The sequence below is a fragment of the Neoarius graeffei genome, chromosome 26 (genome assembly GCF_027579695.1).
Source record: "Neoarius graeffei isolate fNeoGra1 chromosome 26, fNeoGra1.pri, whole genome shotgun sequence".
Taxonomy (NCBI): Eukaryota; Metazoa; Chordata; class Actinopteri; order Siluriformes; family Ariidae; genus Neoarius; species Neoarius graeffei.
The window spans coordinates 53711808-53728872 of record NC_083594.1 but is presented as its reverse complement, the minus strand read 5'-3'; the positions used below and the strand labels follow the sequence as shown (position 1 = coordinate 53728872).

General features: G+C 43.9%; 1 protein-coding gene across 1 annotated transcript in view; it reads left to right on the top strand.

Annotated features, from left to right (window-relative positions):
• The first annotated feature begins 1099 nt into the window (after positions 1-1099).
• Positions 1100-17065, top strand: part of slc38a3a (solute carrier family 38 member 3a) — a 90436-nt gene continuing 74470 nt past the window's right edge. The window contains exon 1 of the mRNA XM_060911011.1: positions 1100-1190. The gene's annotated coding sequence lies outside the window, so the exon portion shown is untranslated. The remainder of the gene's footprint in view (positions 1191-17065) is intronic.

Sequence of the window (17065 nt, the reverse complement as noted above, 5' to 3'; positions counted from 1 at the left end):
GTAGAATACGGTAGTGGCGATGGAAAAACAAAACGTAAACCTGATAATGTTATGTCTCAGTGTCGCTGATGGACCACAGTGTGTGAAATAAACAGACAGAAAACCTCCAGCCGGTAATTCAGTCTCAGCACCCCAAACTCCTGGATAATTAATTCAGGATATGGAAGTGTAAATAATCAACAAAATCATCTGGGTTATGACTTTCATATTGAAAAATATCTCGGACGTGTGATTTACACACCAATTCTGGAACAAATTAAAGCCTGGAAGGGTTCCAGCCAGAACTGTGAGAGAGCAGGAACTGCTGGAACCGAACTCCACTCTGGATCCGTGGTCCTGCATGCATGCCTGCGCGTGCACACAAGAGAAAAGGCACCCCGAGGTGGTATGACGTCACGCCTTGCTTTCGTCACGGAGAGCGTCACACGGTCTGGTGTTGCCAGATTTTTTGCCTTTGGCCTTGGGTTCAGTCTGTTCATGCTGGCAGCTCTTTTCATCTCTCTCTCTCTCTCTCTCTCTCTCTCTCTCTTTTCTCAGAGTTGCCAGATTGGGCAGAATTTAATTTGTAGGACAATTTTCTTATATACAGTGTCAGATGGGGGATTTTTCTCCTCTGTGTTAATTACATTAATTTAATAAAACTCAATCTGGCAACAATTGCACAAGTGTAATCAAAAGCAAAACAGCATGAAGCATTCCTGTTTACATTCCTCTCAATTAACTAATTAATTCAGGATATGGAAATGTAAATAATCAACAAAATCATCTGGGTTTTGACTTTCATATTGAAAAATATCTCGGATGTGGGATTTACGCACCAATCTGGCAACCCTGGAGAGTTTGTATTATTTTATTTTTATTTTAAATGAAACAGATTATTAATATGATAGGGTAATTAATGTGATATAACTGTTAATCAGACCGGAATGTGATTTCCCCCCTCCATCGCCTCATGCGTGAGATGCAGCACGCGCGTCGCGGAGCGCCGGAGGAACGGCCCGGAGTGGGCGGAGAATCAGCACGGGGTCTCGATCCAGCCCACTTTAAAAGCCTCCGCCGCTGTGTGAGCGGACAGTGAGAGCGCGGGGTTCGAGCCGGACGGAGCGGTTCATCAGCAGCGCTGTCGGGAGAGAGAGAGCGCGCGTGAGGATCTTTCTCCGCTCTGCGCTGTGACGGATCGCTGCGGTTCGGTAAGATTGCGCTGAACACTGAGTCCGCTCTGGTTTCACTGACAACTCCGTCACATGTCGTTTCCTTTCACCGGCGAGGCGCGAGCGTGACCTCAATCCTGCTCCGGTTACCGACCACCGGGATACTCAGTTCCCGTTATACCGATTTCTGAACCGAGTCATGACTCTCCGATACCGAGCCCCGTTTACCGACTTCAGGGACATCCAGCCTCAGATTACCGCGACAGAGTTCTACATTATATTTTCATTCTTATTCCTATTATTAGTTTATCAGTTCCCGTTACTGAGAAGCCAACGACCTCCGTTACAGAGTACTGACCCCTGTTACAGAGTACTGATAGCCGTTACAGGGTACTGACCCCTGTTACAGAGTACTGATAGCCGTTACAGGGTACTGACCCCTGTTACAGAGTACTGATAGCCGTTACAGGGTACTGACCCCTGTTACAGAGTACTGATAGCCGTTACAGAGTACTGACCCCTGTTACAGAGTACTGATAGCCGTTACAGGGTACTGACCCCTGTTACAGAGTACTGATAGCCGTTACAGGGTACTGACCCCTGTTACAGAGTACTGATAGCCGTTACAGGGTACTGACCCCTGTTACAGAGTACTGATAGCCGTTACAGGGTACTCACCCCTGTTACAGAGTACTGACCTCCGTTACAGAGTACTGACCCCTGTTACAGAGTACTGATAGCCGTTACAGGGTACTCACCCCTGTTACAGAGTACTGATAGCCGTTACAGAGTACTGACCCCTGTTACAGAGTACTGACCTCCGTTACAGAGTACTGACCCCGTTACAGAGTACTGACCTCCGTTACAGAGTACTGACCTCCTTTACAGGGTACTGACCCCTGTTACAGAGTACTGATAGCCATTACAGAGTACTGACCTCCGTTCCAGAGTACTGACCCCTGTTACAGAGTACTGACCTCCATTACAGGATACTGATAGCCGTTACAAGGTGCTGACCCCTGTTACAGAGTACTGACCTCTGTTACAGGGTACTGACCCCTGTTACAGGGTACTGACCCCTGTTACAGAGTACTGACAGCCGTTACAGAGTACTGACCCCTGTTACAGAGTACTGACAGCCGTTACAGGGTACTGACCCCTGTTACAGGGTACTGACCCCTGTTACAGAGTACTGACCCCTGTTACAGAGTACTGATAGCCGTTACAGAGTACTGACCCCGTTACAGGGTACTGACCCCTGTTACAGGGTACTGACAGCCGTTACAGAGTACTGACCCCTGTTACAGAGTACTGACCCCTGTTACAGAGTACTGATAGCCGTTACAGAGTGCTGACCTCCGTTACAGAGTGCTGACCCCTGTTACAGAGTACTGACCTCCGTTACAGGGTACTGATAGCCGTTACAAGGTGCTGACCCCGTTACAGAGTACTGACCTCCGTCACAGAGTCCTGACCCCTGTTCCAGGGTACTGATAGCTGTTACAAGGTGCTGACCCCTGTTACAGAATACTGACCTCTGTTACAGGGTACTGATAGCCGTTACAAGGTGCTGACCCCTGTTACAGAGTACTGACCTCCGTCACAGAGTACTGACCCCTGTTCCAGGGTACTGATAGCTGTTACAGAGTACTGACCTCCGTTACAGGGTACTGATAGCCGTCACAAGGTGCTGACCTCGTTACAGAGTACTGACCCCTGTTCCAGGGTACTGATTGCTGTTACAAGGTGCTGACCCCTGTTACAGAATACTGACCTCTGTTACAGGGTACTGACGGCCGTTACAAGGTGCTGACCCCGTTACAGAGTACTGACCTCTGTTACAGGGTACTGATCTCCGTTACAGAGTACTGACCCATGTTCCAGGGTGCTGATAGCCGTTACAAGGTGCTGACCCCTGTTACAGAGTACTGATAGTGGTTACAGGGTACTGACCCCTGTTCCAGTGTACTGACCCCTGTTCCAGTGTACTGACCCCTGTTCCAGTGTACTGACCCCTGTTACAGGGTACTGACACTGTTATAGGGTACTGAACCCTGTTACATCGGCTTCATTAAAGACTAAATCAACCCAAGATAAAACACCGTTATTTCGGAAGAATATGAGCTCCACAACTGTTTTGATCCCTGATGTTGTTTTGGTAAGAATATCTCCGTGCTCACTGAATGAATTAGACCGGACTGATCTTGGAACTCACGATGAATATGGTGTTTATCTGGAGCTCCACTTTCCTCCGAGTGAATTTGCTACTTCATTTCCTGCTCATTTCTGAAGTCCACCAATTAACAAAGCTGCCGCTTCACTCAACATTGTTCGCGACACTGAGGAGTAAAACTCAGCTTGTGCTTTCTCTTTCGCCTAATGGAAGGATGGGTGAGTGTTGTGAAATCATTTCATCCCTGGACTAAGATAAAGGGGGGAAAGAAGAGTTGTGGGTGTGTCAGAGCTAATAATGAATGAGCGATCCTGTGTGTAAACCCCTCAGGTGTGTTGGTTCGCTCAGTAAACAGAGTTACAGATCTGTAACAGACAGGGGACTGCTGTCACTGGAAATGAATCTGTTTCAGATATTTTATAAATATATTCCTTCAAAAAAGAAAACAAAAGTAAATGCTTGTCTCTCTCCATTGAGTTCGGTTCCTGTGGGACGTTTTCCTCACCTGGGTTGCAGGTGAGACACATGGCTTCGTTTAACAAAGTGATGATTTCATGGAGGTTGAGTCCCAGCTTTGGCTGATCTGCTGTGAGCTCAGTCAGTGCTCTCAGCGACCTGGTACTCCTCTGACCTGGTACTCCTCTGACCTGGTACTCCTCTGACCTGGTACTCCTCAGTGACCTGGTACTCCTCAGTGACCTTGTTCTCCTCAGTGACCTGGTCATCATCTGAAATGATTTATGAATCGGATTAAAGTGTACACAGAGGGCGTCTGTCAGTCTCACAATAATAAATATGAAAATTAATACTGAATAATAAATGCAGCTGTTGGGATTTAATCAAGTTTGTTGCCTTTAAGATGGTCTGAGCCGCTTCATCTCATTTTATTGAGTTTAATTTCATGACTGATAATCTTAAGACAAACAAACATTCCAGAACTGAAGGCAGTTTTTCAAACTGTTTTTTTTTCCAGACATGTCACACAGTTGTACTGAGATTTTTAAAATAAATAAATAAATAATCATAATTTTACACATTATTTGTACTCAGGAGAAATATAGTGAAAAAAATGTTACCTATTGCACCTTTAAGTTTAAAAGTGAATTCTTGAAGTTAATCATCATTTAATAATCAATCAACGACATGCAAGATCTGAAAACACAGAGCCGCTTGTATAGATGATTAATAAATACCATCTGACCAATCAGCACTGAGAATCAAACAGCGCTCTGGTGTATATAATAATAATAATAATAATAATATAGTCTCTGTGTGAGATTTGACACCTTACTGTAGTTCTGTAAGTTCATCAAACCACACGAATGAGCGCATATTCTCATTTTATAAAAGAAAAAAAACAAGATATATATTCTCACTCTTTTTTTTTTTTTTTCTTTTTTTTGATCCCACAAATTATTAGCAAAGTGTGTGTGTGTACACGGTCATGTGTATTGCATCAGTCGAGTTACTCAGGGTCATGAAGTGGGCAGTGAGAAATGCATGGATGAAAGGAAGTAAAGCCCACTCGATGGTTGTTGTTTTTTTTTTCTTTTGTCTTTGCGTTCAGACACTCCAAATCGTTTCTTGTAGGAGTCTGGATTCCTCCAGTCAGTGAGATCCAGAGCTTTATTGTTTACATGAAAGATACGCAATAAAGTGATGAATTGCACCTCTGGAAACCACTGGAGGAAGGGGGAAAAATGAACGGGTAGATGGCAGCGGATGATGAAAATGCGTTTTAATGTGTATTTTGGAAAAAATCAATGGTGAGATTGTTGTCTTATCACACGGCATGACTGAACACGGAACAGTGACACTCGAATCACTCTGTTTGTGACCAAAGTCTGTTTTGGATTCAAGGCCGGCATGTTGGAGAGACCCATGAGTGTGTCACAAGTTGAAGTCACTAGCCTAACGTGTGTGTGTTTGTTTTCATGTTTGTGTGCTTTCGCCTGGTGGCAGAAAATCACAAAGTGCTGCATGCCGCAATCTCATGAGTAAAAGGAAGCCTGTGTGTGTGTGTGTGTGTGTGTGTGTGTGTGTGTGTGTGTGTGTGTGTGTGTAGGTCACACTGGACATGCAGGTCTGTATTTGACAGAATTCTCTGCACTCCACAGCACTATTAGGCCAAAGACTCAGGTGTAGATGTGTGTGTGTGTGTGTGTGTGTGTGTGTGTGTGTGTGTGTGTGTTCTGGGATTTTTCATGTGAAAATGCAAAGCGAGGTTGTTGTTTTTTTCACTACAACAGGCAGATTGTTTTTAAGGGAATTCAAGTTTCACTGGAGCTACATGATGCAAAAATATTTTAATCTCATGATGTGTAAACACAGATCAGGATCTCACAGGTGATGTGAAACAAATGTAATTATTATTAAACAGATGAAATAGGGCTGGGCGATATGACCGGAAAATTTACATTGTGATATTTTCTGACGTTTTTACCTCAATGTGTGTTCTGCAATGAAAACAGTGTTCAGAGATGAAAAGAACATGACTGCACATTCAGACTGTATACAGACACCGGGGCGCTAGGGGGCGCTCACGTGCACACCTGGGGCCAGTCGAGACAAGCCTTCATGTTTGGAGACAAAGTAGGTTCAACAATCATCTCATCTCATTATCTGTAGCCGCTTTATCCTGTTCTACAGGGTCGCAGGCGAGCTGGAGCCTATCCCAGCTGACTACGGGTGAAAGGCGGGGTACACCCTGGACAAGTCGCCAGGTCATCACAGGGCTGACACATAGACACAGACAACCATTCACACTCACATTCACACCTACGCTCAATTTAGAGTCACCAGTTAACCTAACCTGCATGTCTTTGGACTGTGGGGGAAACCGGAGCACCCGGAGGAAACCCACGCGGACACGGGGAGAACATGCAAACTCCACACAGAAAGGCCCTCGCCGGCCCCGGGGCTCGAACCCGGACCTTCTTGCTGTGAGGCGACAGCGCTAACCACTACACCACCGTGCCACCCCTGGGTTCAACAATTACATGGAAAAAAAAAAGAAAACCCTTCTCCTTCCTGACATTCACAATACACAAGTTTTCATTTGGTGTGTTTCAAGTTAATGCTCTTCACGGTGGTATGATTCTCTTCCACACATGGCCGAATGGTTAGAGAAGCAGCTTTGGGACCAAAAGGTTGCTGGTTTGATTCCCTGGACCGGCAGGAATGGCTGACGTGCCTGGGTGTGTTGTACGTCGCTCTGGATACGAGTGTCTGCTAAATGCCTGTAATGTAATGTATGTTGTAACGATCGTGTTCACTAGTTATTCTGACTCCCTCCACCTGCTGCACTACATACACCGCCCAAAGCGTGAGCTGGTCAAGGGGAATAATTTGCGTGCACAGAGGACACGTGATCTGCATAAAGTCTGGTCCCTGTACGACACTTCATCCCCTCATGGCTAAACATGAAGTGTTCCTCAGTTAAGGAGGCGTGGCCTATGTAACCGTAAGTCTTGGTGAAAAAAGCGTGGCCTCTGCGTCTGTCAGTCCCACAGAAAGATGCATAGCCTGTGTAACTGTTTTGTCTCATGGCTTTGTTGTCTTTCTGAATTCTGTTGATCACAAACATCAACCCAGCAACACTCCCACATCTCAATATCGTTATGAATTTAATTAGGCTGAATTGATTAGGGTGATAGAATGATTACTGGAATGATATCCAGATTGCGCTTTGATTGGACATTACAGCGAGTGAATTCACACGAGACACTTTGGGTGGCACGATGGTGTAGTGGTTAGCATGGTCGCCTCACAGCAAGAAGGTTCTGGGTTCGAACCCAGTGGCCAGCGAGGGCCTTTCTGTGTGGAGTTTGCATGTTCTCCCTGTGTCTGCGTGGGTTTCCTCCGGGTGCTCCGGTTTCCCCCACAGTCCAAAGACATGTAGTTAGGTTGATGTGGGGCGGCCTTGGGCTGAGGTGCCCTTGAGAGAGGTACCGAACCCCTGACTGCTCCCCGGGCGCTCTGGTGTGGCTGCCCACTGCTGTGTGTGTTCACTGCTTCAGATGGGTTAAATGCAGAGGATGAATTTCACTGTGCTTGAAGTGTGCATGTGACAAATAAAGGTTTCTTCTTAAACGAGTTGCTTTATGATTTGCATTTCAAACCTCAGTGGAACGGTGACTGATGGAGAGGGAAAGAATCCGCCTTCTCACTTCGGCTTTACGACTTACTTTGTAGTTTTTGTGAATTTTAATTGGTAGATTCTATCCATGTCGTGGACCGCATCCTGACCCGTGATTGGTTGAACTCCTGCTCTTGGAACGTTTCCATAGGGCTGCTGTACGGTTGCTGCCAGGATGCCTTGATTTACCCGTGTGACTTTGTGCTCGTTGGGACAGAGGACACGGGAGAGGTCATGTCTTTGTTTGTAACCCGTGATTGGAGTTGGACGGTGGTGGGAAGTGGCACGGAGTGGAGTTGGACGGGTCGAAAATGGCACAGAGGCGTTTGTTAGGCTGGAGAGTTTACACACTCTGCTATTGTTCTCGCCAAGCGTTCCAACATCTGTAGGCGTTTCCTCTTTCATCATCAGCACGGCACCTGACCAGCGCTGCTCCCCTCATCAATATCTGCCTTTATACTGGAACACAAGCTGAGGAAAGACAAGCGTGCCCCTTGGCATCAAGTCGCATCTTGGTTCTCTTTTTTTTTTCCCAAATGCCATTGATTTACGGAAGCACGTGAAGAGCGAGTGTTTCCTGATGCTCAGCGTCATCATTTAGTGTCATTTTGATCGCTAATTTGAATTTACGTTTCCCTTACAGGTTCAAACCTTTCTCATTCTCACGTTCGAAATAAACGGCATTTGCTTTTATCGTTGGGAGAATTCTGAAAAGACTTCAAGAACAAAGTCGATCTGACCTGATCTGATCTGATATATCGCAATAAAAGCGTCACAGTATTCCAAGAATAAAGTCGTGACACGATGACGGAACGATCTTGAGCAACGTCCGTGCACTAAAATGAGGGACGGGGAGAATTCAGAGATTTTTAAATCTATTTTGTTGAAGGAGAAATCGTAGGCAGTGGTCACCTTCAAGGCTGTCGGTGGTCACATCTGTAAAGAGGGTGTGAAGTTTCACAGGAGATGATGAGAGTAATAATCCGAATGATTCATCCTGAAGGAGTGGAAGCCTGAAGGTGAGCTCATGTCCCAGAACACAGGTTGCGCTCGATTGCTGTATGGAGTGTGCTGGAGTTCCAGCTGTTTACGATGCAGATGTGACCATCGATAAGCTTAAAGGTAACCACCCAGGATTTCTTCCCAGGTCGTGTGGCTCTTTCTTCTCAATAATTACTTGCTCAGTCATACAATTCAGAGTTCTATAATAATAATAATAATAATAATGATGCACCTGATTTTTTTATTTGTGAAGTATTTTATTATTTTCACTGCTCTGATTTGCACCATTCTGTTACAGGATGATGACTTTATTCTCAAAATTACTCTGCTTTTTTCAAAATATTCCGACTCAAAGTCATATTTTTGCTTTTTTGGTATCGTAATAGTTGGCCTCATGGTTGGCGTATCCACAAGTTCATGAGTTCAACTCTCAGTCAGGTCATACCGAGGCTCATCATAAAAATGGTTCCGACTGCCATCTGGTGAGGCTGTGATATAGATGTGAGTCAGGAGTCAAACTCTCGTGGTTACCAGAGGACCCGCCCCCAACCGTAACCCGAGCTGTATAACAGGTGAGAGGCGGAGGGCGGCTGAAACAGAGATCGGCGCCGGCTGACGTACCTTAAGGGCCTGGGAAAACCAGGTCCTGGAACAGGAAGGACTTTGACTTTGGCTTGAATCTGCTCACATTCATCCACCAATCAGCACGCGGCCCTGACTGCGATTCTGCATTTCTGCTGTACCTCAGCGCTGATGCATTCAGTTCAGTCCTTCGGTGAGATTCCATATTCTCTCTGACTGACCTTGGTGTTTGAACCTGCACAAAGCTGGAGATTGAACAGGCATGGGCTGTGTGTGTGTGTGTGTGTGTGTGTGTGTGTGTGTGTGTACCTGTGATGCTCATTGCTCGGCTGAGGAGATTCAGAGCGAGGTGCTAAAATTAAATTCCATCACTCGTGACTCATTCTTTGAATGCATATACAGTTTAGTGCAAAAGTATTTGCACCCTCACTTCAAAATGATGACTCTAACATCTCATTATCTCTAGCCACTTTATCCTGTTCTACAGGGTCGCAGGCAAGCTGGAGCCTATCCCAGCTGACTACGGGCGAAAGGCAGGGTTCACCCTGGACAAGTCGCCAGGTCATCACAGGGCTGACACATAGACACAGACAACCATTCACATTCACCCCTACGGTCAATTTAGAGTCACCAGTTAACCTAACCTGCATGTCTTTGGACTGTGGGGGAAACCGGAGCACCCGGAGGAAACCCACGCGGACACGGGGAGAACATGCAAACTCCGCACAGAAAGGCCCTCGCCGGCCACGGGGCTCGAACCTGGACCTTCTTGCTGTGAGGCGACAGCGCTAACCACTACACCACCGTGCCGCCGACTCTAACACGATCTCATCTCATCTCATTATCTGTAGCCGCTTTATCCTGTTCTACAGGGTCGCAGGCAAGCTGGAGCCTATCCCAGCTGACTACGGGCGAAAGGCGGGGTTCACCCTGGACAAGTCGCCAGGTCATCACAGGGCTGACACATAGACACAGACAACCATTCACACTCACATTCACACCTACGCTCAATTTAGAGTCACCAGTTAACCTAACCTGCATGTCTTTGGACTGTGGGGGAAACCGGAGCACCCGGAGGAAACCCACGCGGACACGGGGAGAACATGCAAACTCCACACAGAAAGGCCCTCGCCGGCCACGGGGCTTGAACCCGGAACTTCTTGCTGTGAGGCGACAGCACTAACCATTACACCACCGTGCCGCCGACTCTAACATGATATTTAATATTAATTTTACAGTAAACTTCAGATCAAGAAGAAGAAGAAAGAAACCTGAGGCGGTCCTGTAATAAGTCTAAAAATCCTTGATTAGACGCTGGGTCCGTGCGTCGTTTTGACTGCAAAGTCTTTATCAGGGTATAGCAAACAGCCACAGGTGTACACATTTAACAGGCAAACTAAAAGGAAAGACTAGTTACATGACTTGATCCCCATCATTCAAGATGAATGAAACGCCATGTCCATGTAAAAAATCAAAATAAAAAATTCACACGACCAGTTATACAGGAAAACGAACTTTCAAAAATAGAGGTGCACAAACTTTTGCACTTAACAGAACAATGTACAAGTTGTGAGTTTTAACAAGACACACACTTCAGGACATGCTACTCGAGTAAAATAATCAGCAGCGTGGTGGTGTGATGGAGCAAAGTTCACGGAACACCCTGCAGTTGATTATTTTCCCAAATCAGCTCGTCCCAAACTGGTTTATTTATTTTATATTCCTCTCAAACCACAGCAGTTTACCAAGAATTACAAGTTTTATTGATTTAACAGCGACACACTGTCGAGCCTGACGATGTTACAGCTTTACCTGTGACTGTTACAAAGCGCTGACACTGGAGACTCCTTCCAGAAATGTAATCTAAACGTCGACATAAAGCTTCAGTATATCAACAAATATCAAGGTTTTGTTAAATAATAACACTTTTTTTTAAAATTGGATTATTATTAGGATTATGGTTTGTGGAGTATCAGGGAGAAGCTTGGTGATGATATGTCTTATTATTATTACTGCATTATATCAGAATCTTGTGTCCAATCTAGGCATCAGTGCAACCTTCAGGTTCTTATTTTTAGTCCAAAACCTCCCGCTAATCCCCGGCGTTCAGTGCTGCAGAAACAGGACAGCTGCACACTGCTCTCTTCTGTGGACTCGGTGTGCTGCTTCGTTCAGCACTTTCAGCTCGGACCGGCGAGCATCTGAGATCTTTCTGTGGATCTCTTCTCTTTCACGTGCCGTAGAAGAACAGATGGAGGCTTGCGGTGTCCTTGCCCCTTTCCGGTACGTGATGTATAGATCGTCTCTGCACGTCATCGTCACGCGACCGAGTCTCATGAAACCGGGGCTATTTTTAGACGCAGTGAACGTGTTGGTCATGCTGATGCATGAATTGCTCTCTATCTCTCCTCCAAATCCCTGTTTCTGTTCTCTCTGCTTTGTGTGTGGGGGGGTAAATATGATCTCTTGGAATGATGTTGCTGCTTGTTCAGGGTTTTTCCTTCACCGAGAATTCGAATGTTGTGAGGTACAAACAAATTTATTCGTAAAGCGTTCGCAGGAGCACGAAATACAGTGTTGATGTAAATTGGTGAATTGTTATCATCCGACATTTCACTCCTGAATTTGTATAAATTTAAGTGATAGAAAACTCACTACTGTGAACCTCGATGGTTTAGCTTTGAATCATATAACCCAGGGGTTTTCAAAGTGTGGGAGAGTCCGCCCCCTCTCGGAGAGCAAATAAACAACAGCGCCCCCCCCCCCCCCCCCCCCCAATTTTTGTTGTTGCTATACTTAATGTTCCATTCGTATTTTTAAAAAATGGTTGTTGTACACATTTTTATTTTTTTCTTTTTCACATTTTAAACATCTGTGCTTTTTAAAACATCTTTTTTTTTTTACACATTTTAAACATCTCATAGCATCGTTAGCTAGCACCTCTTGGCAGACAACACACTGTGGCAGTGGAGCATCTTCAGATCCAGTCCATGAAAATCCAAACTTTAAATAATCGTGGTCAGACTTCCTTCTTTTTCCAGTCCCCCCAGGATTTCGCGGGCCTTTTTTGTGATTGTTGTGGGCTAAAATGTCTGATGTTGCGGGGGTTTTCCAAAAAAATTGCGATGAAAGTTGCAGTGTTTAGGTTTTTGTTGCGATTACATTGCGGGAGGAAGTGAAAGTTGCGAGAAATTGTTGCGATTTTCTCTTTTTGTGATTAAAATTGAGTGATATGTTAAATATTAAGTTATTACTGAAAAACTATTGATTAAAAAACAAAGACACTGAGAAATGGTCCTATAAACAACTTTACCAATACAAAAGATTACCAGGACTACAAAAATGCAGAAAAATAGGCTTTACTTATCCAAATGCACCTGTTGGTTCAAAAGTTAAAGTGCAGAGAACCTCACAGCACAACATGAAGTTACCTTAAAATATAATATAAACGCCTCAGCTTTCATGTAAGAAAAAAAAAACTATTAATACTAGTACTGTGTGCAGGCAGTCTCTCCTGAAGACTAAATTAAACAATAATTATAAACTAATAAAATAAATGGCTCAGGCTTCATAGAAGAAAAAAAAACAATTTGAACAGAGTCTCACAGTATGATGCTGAAGCTGCCTAAACAATGGAAAATAAAATACCATTTTGGCAAAAATGTTGGCATCCATTACTTTCTTGTATTAAGTAAAAAATAAATAAATAAAGTGCACACAGTGCTTCACTGTAAACATCACACACTTTCAGTAACAGAATTTAAGCCTATATAAACACTGACTCGCACATCATGCAATGTTGCCAGATACTGCTGACGTTTTCCAGTCCAAAATATGTTCAAAACCCGCCAAAATGCACTTAAAACTAATCTGGCAACACTGCGCACATGCTGCTTCTCTTGAACGTAAACACGGAAGTAAGGCGGAAGGTAGTTTGTCAACGTCACCTCAAGACGATGCCATCGATTGGTCAAATTTGCGGGAAGGTTGCGATGATTGGATATAATTGTAACACCGCCCTGAATTCGTGGGGATTGGTTGAATTTGCACTGAAGTTGCAAATCGCAACATCCTGGAGGCTCTGGGTTTTTTTGCTTGGCCCAAACTCTGTCTCCTCACTCACTGTAGCTTTAGGTACTAAAAATCGATCCATTTTGTCTCTGGTAAAGGCTCCTCACATTGCGCCCCCCCTGAAGAACTCTGGCGCCCCCCAGGGGGGGTGCGCCCCACACTTTGAAAAGCCCTGATATAACCGTCCTGCGTTATCTGGATATGGATTACTCTTAATCAATCAATCAATCAATGGTCTTTAATTAAATAAGACAAATGTACATATCTTATTTTACATAGCAAAGTGGAAGAAAAATATATACAAGAATAAACACGCAAAATTAATCGACGGCAAGAATAAAAAAATGCTTAGCAAATATGATTCTATTAAAAAATGAGTTTTTAAATCTATCTGTATTAACTTTAGGGTGTTGTGACTGGTTGTTTCTTAAATCGTATGTCGTCTTCTTGATTCGTGGAAGCAGAGGGTACAGCGGGTGATTGTTCATCACTTTCAGTTTATTGAAGATGGTCCTATCTTGTTTTTCTAAGAATACATGTATATCTATTCTCTCTCAAGATATATATACCGGTATACACTACTATTCAAAAGTTTGGGGTCACCCAGACAATTTTGTGTTTTCCATGAAAAGTCACACTTTTATTTCCCACCATAAGTTGTAAAATGAAGAGAAAATACAGTCAAGACATTTTTCTGGCCATTTTGAGCATTTAATCGACCCCACAAATGTGATGCTCCAGAAACTCAATCTGCTCAAAGGAAGGTCAGTTTTATAGCTTCTCTAAAGAGCTCAACTGTTTTCAGCTGTGCTAACATGATTGTACAAGGGTTTTCTAATCATCCATTAGCCTTCTGAGGCAATGAGCAAACACATTGTACCATTAGAACACTGGAGTGAGAGTTGCTGGAAATGGGCCTCTATACACCTATGGAGATATTGCACCAAAAACCACACATTTGCAGCTAGAATAGTCATTTACCACATTAGCAATGTATAGAGTGGATTTCTGATTAGTTTAAAGTGATCTTCATTGAAAAGAACAGTGCTTTTCTTTCAAAAATAAGGACATTTCAAAGTGACCCCAAACTTTTGAACGGTAGTGTACGTATATATATTCAGTGAGACGGCCTTTTTGATTTGATAAAATCGGTGAAATTTAGTTCCTCTGAAATGTGGTCATTGTGATATCTGTTTATTTCTGTAAATAAATATATATCTTATAAAGATATATCTTACAAAATATCAGGCCATTCTGTGGCTGGGAAGTTATTTAATTTGAGGGGATTAAAGCAAATAATGTGCATGAAATCGCTCGCTTGGCGCAGTCAAGCAGACAGAGGAAGTCCGTGTGCGCATGCGCAGGTTTACCTTCTTCTTCTTTTGGGTTTTACGGCAGCTGGCATCCACAGTGTTGCATTACTGCCATCTACAGGTTTCCCTTTGAGCGTGCACTGACAGTTCCATCATTCTGTCGCTAAACGAACAGCTGATCACACCGAGGTGCTCGCTGAGCGACCATATTTATTAGTTTGGTCCTGCGTTTCCTTTCCTTTGTATAGAACATAATGTCTTTTCTTCTCACTTTCTTTCCGTTACTGTAGTCGGTCTTTCACGTTTCATTCGCACACTCACGCCCTCCATTTTTCTCTCCTGTTTCAAATTTGTATCCCACAATGCCTTGGGCGAACGAGGAAAGCCCACCACGTGATGCATGACGTAGTATCTTGAATTGGGTCATGGTAAAGCAGGAAAAAATAGCGGAGAATTTAGGGCCACGTGGCTGTCAAAGTCCTTCCCACACCATTCAATGGTGCATTTGGTGGGTGGCACTGATCTCTATTTCGTAGTCCTTGGCCTATATTACATAGCTAGGGTTACAGTGGGGGGCTAGTCCTCTGGTATCTGCAAGAGTTTGACTCCTCACTCGCATCTGTATTGCAGCGTGCCTTGCCAGAAGGCATCATTTTTATGATGGTCTATGGTATGACCCAACCATGAGTAGAACTCACGATTTCCAGATTGAGAGGCGGACACGCCAACCACTAGGCCACTCGCCGGTTGGTGAATTCATGTGGCTGTAAATTCATTAATTGTTCAATTTAAAAAAAAAAAACACTAATAAAATTGGAAGTCTGTAATTCGAATTCAGTAGCTTTTAGTCCACTAAACAAAAATAATTGGGTGTCGGGAAAATTCTTTTCATTACCTACACTTGAAAAATCTAAAAGGCAGTACAGCTTTAAATCACTGATTTCTTTCAGTGATGCACAAATTCACAATTAAAGCCTGAAATAAAACAAAACAGTTTTCTGAGATCTGAATGAAATGTCAGTGACATGTTTTGGTGAAAATACCACGAGGCTCAAACCCCACAGCTCCTTCTCACCGCGTCTAAACAGCCCTGTTCCTTTAAATGATAATGAGCCTGGGCTGACTCCACCCCCTTCTTCCACCAACCAATCAGGTAGCACTTTCCTCATAGCTATTCATTCGCAAAGGTAGGTCTCAAGCCATGAGTGGAGAGACTCAGACGAGGGGGGCGGGATTATTCGAATGAGCGCCCCTTGTGATGTAGAAAGAGGAGCCGAGTCTGAACAGCTCACTGACGATCATGTTTTCTGAAACAGGCAGAACGAATGTATGGATGTGCACAAGCACTGAAAAGTGTTTTTCATAAAAATATACAAAGTAATGGCGCCCTATAAAAGCAGGAGGAGTTATTATGTGTCTATGGTAGCTGATGCGCTGCAGTGGCTGAGCTGCGTTACTGGAAGATTTAGCACATGCTGTGCTCATGAGGCGTTTTTTCACCATTTATCCAACATTTTGGTTTTTTTTTTAAAGCTTTTTTATGACGTTGCTATGACTAAATGTACGTCACCTGTGCCATGAATGCTCACTCTTATGATTTTTTTTTTTTTTTGGTAAATCTAGTGAGAGATGATGTTTTAGTCATGTTGCACACCCCTCATGTACCCGTAAACCAAATAAATAACCAATATAATTATTGAGGTGAAGCAGATTTAAAATGGGTAACGCGTCACAGTGCAGTGAAAGGGAGTAGCGTGAACCGTAAAGGATGTTCAGAGTCTCAGCGAAGCGTGAAACGGGTTTAGATGAACGCCGGAAGAAGGTTTTGGGATGTGTGAGTTTCTTCACCTCAGCGGTGAGGGTTCTCAGTTATATTCCAGTCTACCACTTTGAACTCCTTCTGAGCCTGGAGGGGGAAAAAAACAAACAAACTCTGATTGGACGCTTATTAAAGTTAAGTAAAGTCCTCGACCTGGATCAGAAAAATCCAGAAGACTGAGCGTAAATCTCTGGCATGTGATCACAGCTTGTAAATTCCAAACTTGTGACTAAAGATTTCATGCTTCACACTGTGGGAGAGAAGATTTGCACAAACAAAAGAACAATAAATACACACACACACACACACACACACACACACACACATGTACAGTATGCAGACAGAAATATGCCGCTGATCACACACCTGGCCCAATCGGACTGAACCCAGTCAGGTGTGAGATCGTTTTAAGGAGCCGTAACAAACAGGAGGCGGATTAATCCGGATTATAAATCTCTGCGGAGTGGCAATTCACCGCTGTGTGTTCTCTCTGCCTGGACTGAATATTTTATGTTTTGGTGTTGGTTATGAGCTCATCTGGCCAACAGGTGATGAGTTTATTACCATCATGTGTTGTCCGTTGTCTGTCCGACGTCGTCTACATTTCACGAAAATTGCTTCTTCTCTGATTTTTATTCTTTTTGGCAGGAAGATAGGTTCACCAGATTTTCTGTCACTTTGTAATTCCTTTGAATTCTTTATTCTAGCTTTCGTTTTTTATTCTCTCACCCTTACAGGAAGTTACATGGACATCACATGTGAATAATCACAATGATACATATGAAATGTACACGATTTCTGAGACTTTTCTTTTTT